Source organism: Schistocerca americana, chromosome 6, assembly GCF_021461395.2.
Source record: "Schistocerca americana isolate TAMUIC-IGC-003095 chromosome 6, iqSchAmer2.1, whole genome shotgun sequence".
NCBI lineage: Eukaryota > Metazoa > Arthropoda > Insecta > Orthoptera > Acrididae > Schistocerca > Schistocerca americana.
This window is the reverse complement of record NC_060124.1, coordinates 582,528,990-582,535,058: the sequence shown is the minus strand read 5'-3', so window position 1 is coordinate 582,535,058 and position 6,069 is coordinate 582,528,990.

Below are 6,069 nucleotides of genomic sequence, written 5' to 3'. Positions count from 1 at the left end.
GAAATCTCTTAACTTTTTGTTGCATACGAAGCGTTGCGTTGGGCAGCATGATGTCGGCGGGTTACGATGATGAGAGCAGGATACAGGCAGTTCCGCTGGTTAATCTTCTCTGGCGAAACGCAAATAAATTTCCGGCACAGCTGTATCATTAACCCCGTGGTGATTAACAAACCACAAGACGCCAGTATACGAACGTTGTTGACATGTCCTCTCTTCCAAAGTATATTACGTAGACATCGCTCGTTTTTACACTTTATGCACTGTCCGTGACGCTATCGTCCATAATTACACAGTTCGTCAGATTCATATAGTCTTAGCCACAAATACAATGTTCATAGAATTGTTCTTATTTGTGAAGCATACCGTAAAAAATGTCCACTCTGTTCTCGCATTTCAAACTTCGACAACACCACTGAAAGTCATTTATATTGCACAGTTAAAGTCTTCAATTTCACGGCTTGATAGAATGTGATAGACAACCGTTCCACCACCCAAAACCAATACCAGCAAAGTTCATTCGCATAAAAACACAGTAAGTGTCGGCCACAACAAAGTAATGTTAGCGGCACTTCCACAGTCCGGTTTATTTGCTCTTAAAGTTCGCTGGCGATGGCATTACATACCGCAGTGGTAGAGAGAATTAACAATCTGATAGTTCGGTATCACTGTCCATACAATTACGTATGCTTTTCATAAAACACAGTACTATTTTCCCGCGCACGCTTCACAGACACATCATCCACCATCCCCTCTACTACACAACAACCTTTCGACTATCGATATCACTATCGCTGTCCCCTGTCTATAGATGTTATATCGTTATCGCAAATTACATAAATCTTTATAAATGTTATTGACTGCATTTTTCACAGTTAATAATATTTCAAAAGAGAACTTTACAAACTTTACCACAGGTACAAAGCAAGAAACATACTTATCCACTGGCAAACGAAATAATCGCAATTACATCTTTACATTGAAAAACCACAGTAGACTGTTACATAATCACAATTAGAAATGCCCATATGAACAAAAGAAAAAGAATAGAAATCTAAAGAAAATCACGAAAAAAATTTTATATGCGTAATTAGCAATGCCTTCACAAGTACACCATCGTAGGCGCTCCTGTCTGTGATGGAGCGTCAAGGGTAACCGCAGCCATGGTCTCCGAGCTGATAGTTCACGCTGCTGCAAACGTCGTCGAACTGTTCGTGCAGATGGTTGTTGTCTTGCAAACGTCCCCATCTGCTGACTCAGGGATCGAGACGTGGCTGCACGATCCGTTGCATTCATGAGGATAAGATGCCTGTCATCTCGACTGCTAGTGATACGAGGCCGTTGGGATCCAACACAGCGTTCCATATTACCCTCCTGAACCCACCGATTCCATATTATTCTAACAGTCATTGGATCTCGACCAATGCGAGCAGCAATGTCACGATACGATAAACCGCAATCGCGATAGGCTACAATCCGACCTTTATCAAAGTCGGAAACGTGATGGTACGCATTTCTCCTCCTTACACGAGGCATCATAACAACGTTTCACCAGGCAACGCCGGTCAACTGCTGTCTGTGTATGAGAAATCGGTTGGAAACTTTCCTCATGTGAGCACGTTATAGGTGTCGCTACCGGCGCCAACCTTGTGTGAATACTCTGCAAAGCTAATCATTTGCATATCACAGCATCTTCTTCCTGTCGGTTAAATTTCGCGTCTGTAGCACGTCATCTTCCTGGTGTAGCAATTTTAATGGCCAGTAGCGTAGTTAGGAAAAAAGTTCCGGTATTCGTTCTCTTCGTTAAGGCCATCAACTCATCCATCCTGATTGTCACAATTCGAGGACTTTCTTTTCACCGTCGTGGTACATATAATGTATCGCCATTCCATTTACCTAATTGATCGCATCCATCCCTGTCATCGGGAAATAGACGGTCTCGGGATGAAAGACGTCCATAGGCACAGTCTAAGTAAAGGACCAGCGTAGGAGGGAAGCCAGTATATGGCGGAGCAGTTTCCAGCACCAGCGTGTAGAGCCACAGTTCAGTCTGTGCTTGTCCGTATCTACCATCGCGCAACAGTTAGGCCAGTTAGGTGTCAGATCGGAAAGTTCTCGTTAATGAACACATACCACGTCAACCACACAAAAAATGGACAAGAAGAGTCCGTGAGTGGCAAGCCAAACTTGCATCCAGTCGACTGTGGAGTATCGTCAAACACTGTTGTTAGCTGGATTCCAGCGCTGACGGCCACTATAACAAATCTTCTCTGTCGGATTCCGTGTCTCCGGTATAACTCCCGTTATATAGCACGAGAAACATCCTAATATGAGATAGCCGGGGCCACAAACGTCCAACAGGTACCAGTGGGCACAATTTGTGTGGGACCACCTGTGCTATCGGGCTATCTGTTCGTGAAAGCCAAATTTGCCACATTGAGTGATGGTACAGTGCCAGTTCTCTGTGCTTGACGTAAGTGAGCCCAACTCCTCCTTTGGGGAAGGGTAAAGTAAGAGTAACAAAATGGCTGTTAAAAGCTACAGCAGCGTTCACCACATGTCCGAACACTGCCCCCATCCCCGACCATTACGTCTGTCATTGATAATATGTGGGCGTAATGCTTACGCTGAGAAGCTATGTACACACTGACGTACCAAGTTCGTTGCGTAAGGTCCAATGATCTAAATTTGTTGAGGCGACCATATGTTCGGAGTCATTGTAAGACCTTGTGATACATACAAGTCACCGTACCTTGCATTTGTGATATGGTGGAGGGAATGTCCCTCATCAGTATATCATTATTTGGCCTCGCATGCACCTGAAAACCCACGAGTCATACCACAGTGATACGTAGCAAGTGTGCTTTGACGTGGTGTTCTGCCATTGCCGTTCCGGCGACGGCGGTTGCACAGCCAGTTCACAGAGAACAATGTAGTAGAAATCAGTGGTCTTGGTATATCAGCGATCTCTGTCACGTCGATAGGTGCACAATGGCGGGTTTGTCACACCATAACGGCCACAGAAGTGTGGAATCGTAGGCGGGTAAAAGCCGTTGACATCTGCTCCAACTGGACTCAACTTCGCGTCTGCAATTTAACTCATCAAGAAGTACCACGTTGGGGTGCCATAGACCCCTTTTGCATGGGACGCGGTGGCGGAGGTGGTGACAGTACAGACGTATGCTATAAGGAGCGTAAAAAAGGAAACGAGCCGGAGGCATAATTACAGAGACCAGTACCTGTATGTTAGAAGTATTGACCCTGGCTGTTGTGACACTTGTCCCACTGTGACACAAGACGGTGCATGGCTGTTTCATAAAATTCCCGCGGCTGCAATGTTAACCAGTTCCACACGTACAGCTGGACGTCGTCGTCCGAGGTGAATCGTTTGCTCCTCAGAGCCTGTTTAAGGGGACCAAAAATGGCGTAATCACAGGGAGAGGGGTCCGGATTGTACGGAGGATGGCCGAGAACCTCCCATTTGAATTTCTCCAGGAGTGCAGCGACTTCGTTGGCCGTATGAGGCTTTGCATTGTCGTGGAGCAGAATGACCTCAGGCGTGAAACTGTCTGTTCGTTTTGATTGATCGCTTTGCGAAGGGTGGTCAAGATTTGCGAGTAACGCTGGGCATTCACTTTTGTCCCATGCTGCAGGAAGTGAATCAGAAGGGGTTCAAGTAGTTCAACTGGCTCTGAGCACTATGGGACTCAACATCTGAGGTCATCAGTCCCCCTAGAACTTAGAAGTACTTAAACCTAACTATCCTAAGGACATCACACACATCCATGCCCGAGGCAGGATTCGAACCTGCGACCGTAGCGGTCACGCGGTTCCAAACTGAAGGGCCTAGAACGGCACGGCCTAACCGGCCGGCCATCAGAATGGGGCCATCTTGGTCAAAGAAGAACCGTGACGTCCACCAGTAAGTACAGAAATGGCTAACATCGCAACTCTGGGAATTTTATGAGACAGCCATTAACCACGTTGTATCACAGTGGGACAAGTGTCTCAACAGCCGGGGTCAGTATTTCTAACATACAGGTACAGGTTTCCGTAATTATGCCTCCGGCTCGTTTCATTTCAAACGCCCCTTATAGATGGCCCCTGAGCGCTGCCACACCTCAGCGTCGACAACTGCCGATAGCAGGTCCCGTGTGATGTAAACTCTATCCAAACGGCTCGCGGAATGGCTAGTAAAGTATGTGTATTCATGTCGATCGCCGTAATGTATGACCCATGTGTCCAGTGAAGCCAAGTCCGTTACAAGAGCCTGAAGTGCCGGGCAGGTGATCTGGTGCGGCATCTGGTCGGACGGCCTAAGCGCGCAACTGAAATCTCCGCCCACTACCAAGTGGTCGGCATTGGCCTGGAAGAGCATTGCTATTTCTTCGGGACGAAAGATGTGGCGTTTACTTCATTTGTCGGTTGCGAAAGGGGCCTACAGGCTCACCAGACGAAGTGTATGAATAGTGAGTGCGACTCCGCAGGCCGATGGTAAATGGGATACATCAGTTGCCATAGTCCCTTCCCTCCTCCGCCCACAACTGAAGACAGGGTGTAGGCGCCATATCCGTAAGTATCGAGACAGAGTCCTGGTCGGACTTCTTGAAGGAAAACAACAACCAGATCCGCAGCTCATAATGTATCCTCAAGAAAACGTGTTTTGAGGGTAATAGTAATGCCGTTGACACTGATTGTGGCGAGGCGGTATGCCTGTCCCATCAAATCATGATGGCTGTCCTTGGTATTACAGATGGAAATTAATCGTGGCGTGGAGTGTCTTCAGGACCAAGAGATAAGAAGCGGCGAGTGTAGGTCATCCCGGCCTAGGCGTCTGTCGTCGTCAACGAGGACGCGGCCAACTGCATCGGTGTTTGATCCGGGACCTGAAACGCATCCTGCATCTACATCTCCTGCACCAGTCTCCCAGGGAGGTCGATAACACTGCACCTCGGGAGGCATACGTAGTCGTGGGTGTATCCCTGGAGACAGGGCTTCGGTGATCTCCTTCATCCCCACAATGTGAAAGGGTACAGAACCGCCAGACATTGAAAATAGGTACAACATTCTTCGTTATTGTTGTCAGAACAACATATTTTTTGTAATAATAACTCAAGTTCAGTTAATACACCGAAGCCGGATACCAGTGTAGGAAAGAATGACAAATTATTTATTTAATTGATCACATGTGAACTCCCACAAAATAAATCCCTACATCCAATTTGGTGAGATCTGCAAAATGTATGAATGTATGGTCGTCTGCTAACCACAGATAGTGAATGTGCAATATATGATCATCTTTGAAACGGTCCTTTGGTCACCTTTGGTGGAACCAAAGAGATGAGATTTACCTGAGCTCTGAGCGCCTGAAATGTGGCTGACCAATGGGTAGCATGGTCTTCCCCCACCTCGACAGAGGTGCGAGATGACCTGAAGAACGGCCATGTTTCGGCACTCTGCCGCTGGATCTAGTGTTGGTAAGACCTATCTTAGGTGTGCTCCGTAAAGACAAAAGAGTGGAGACATGGTATGCATGTGAAATACTTAAGAGTAGTTTGGAATAATAATTTCTCTATTTCAGGAACTTTTGTGGGGAGAATTAAATGTCAGGCAGGTAATATTAAAGGGATCGTAGTAATCTTCGGAAGTGACCAACAGTCACAATGAAACCACGTGTAGCAATAAGTTGAAATACTTCCGAGTGCTTAAGTTAAGCTGAATTACTAGCGTGTGTACTATAAGTTGGAAATATTTAAGAAATGGCGTGTGCAGGACTTGAAATTAGAGACGAGTACTTCCACGTGGTGAGTACTGTGTGAGTCTCAATCTGTGCATGAGACACAGGATAAAGAGAAGATCTCGTCCATGGTATCAGTTGAGGACTCGCGTGTGTGATGAATATGTTCTTAATATTACTTTGCGTGTTATGTTTCCGTGTGACGCTTGATTCAAACTATAATACTCTGAGAGAGAAGCAAGGTGAGTCAGCCGTCTATCCAGCAACGCCACTTGGCTTGCATTGCACAGGAAGACGTGCATATATCCTCCAGAGTTCATAGTAGGAAAAAAAAG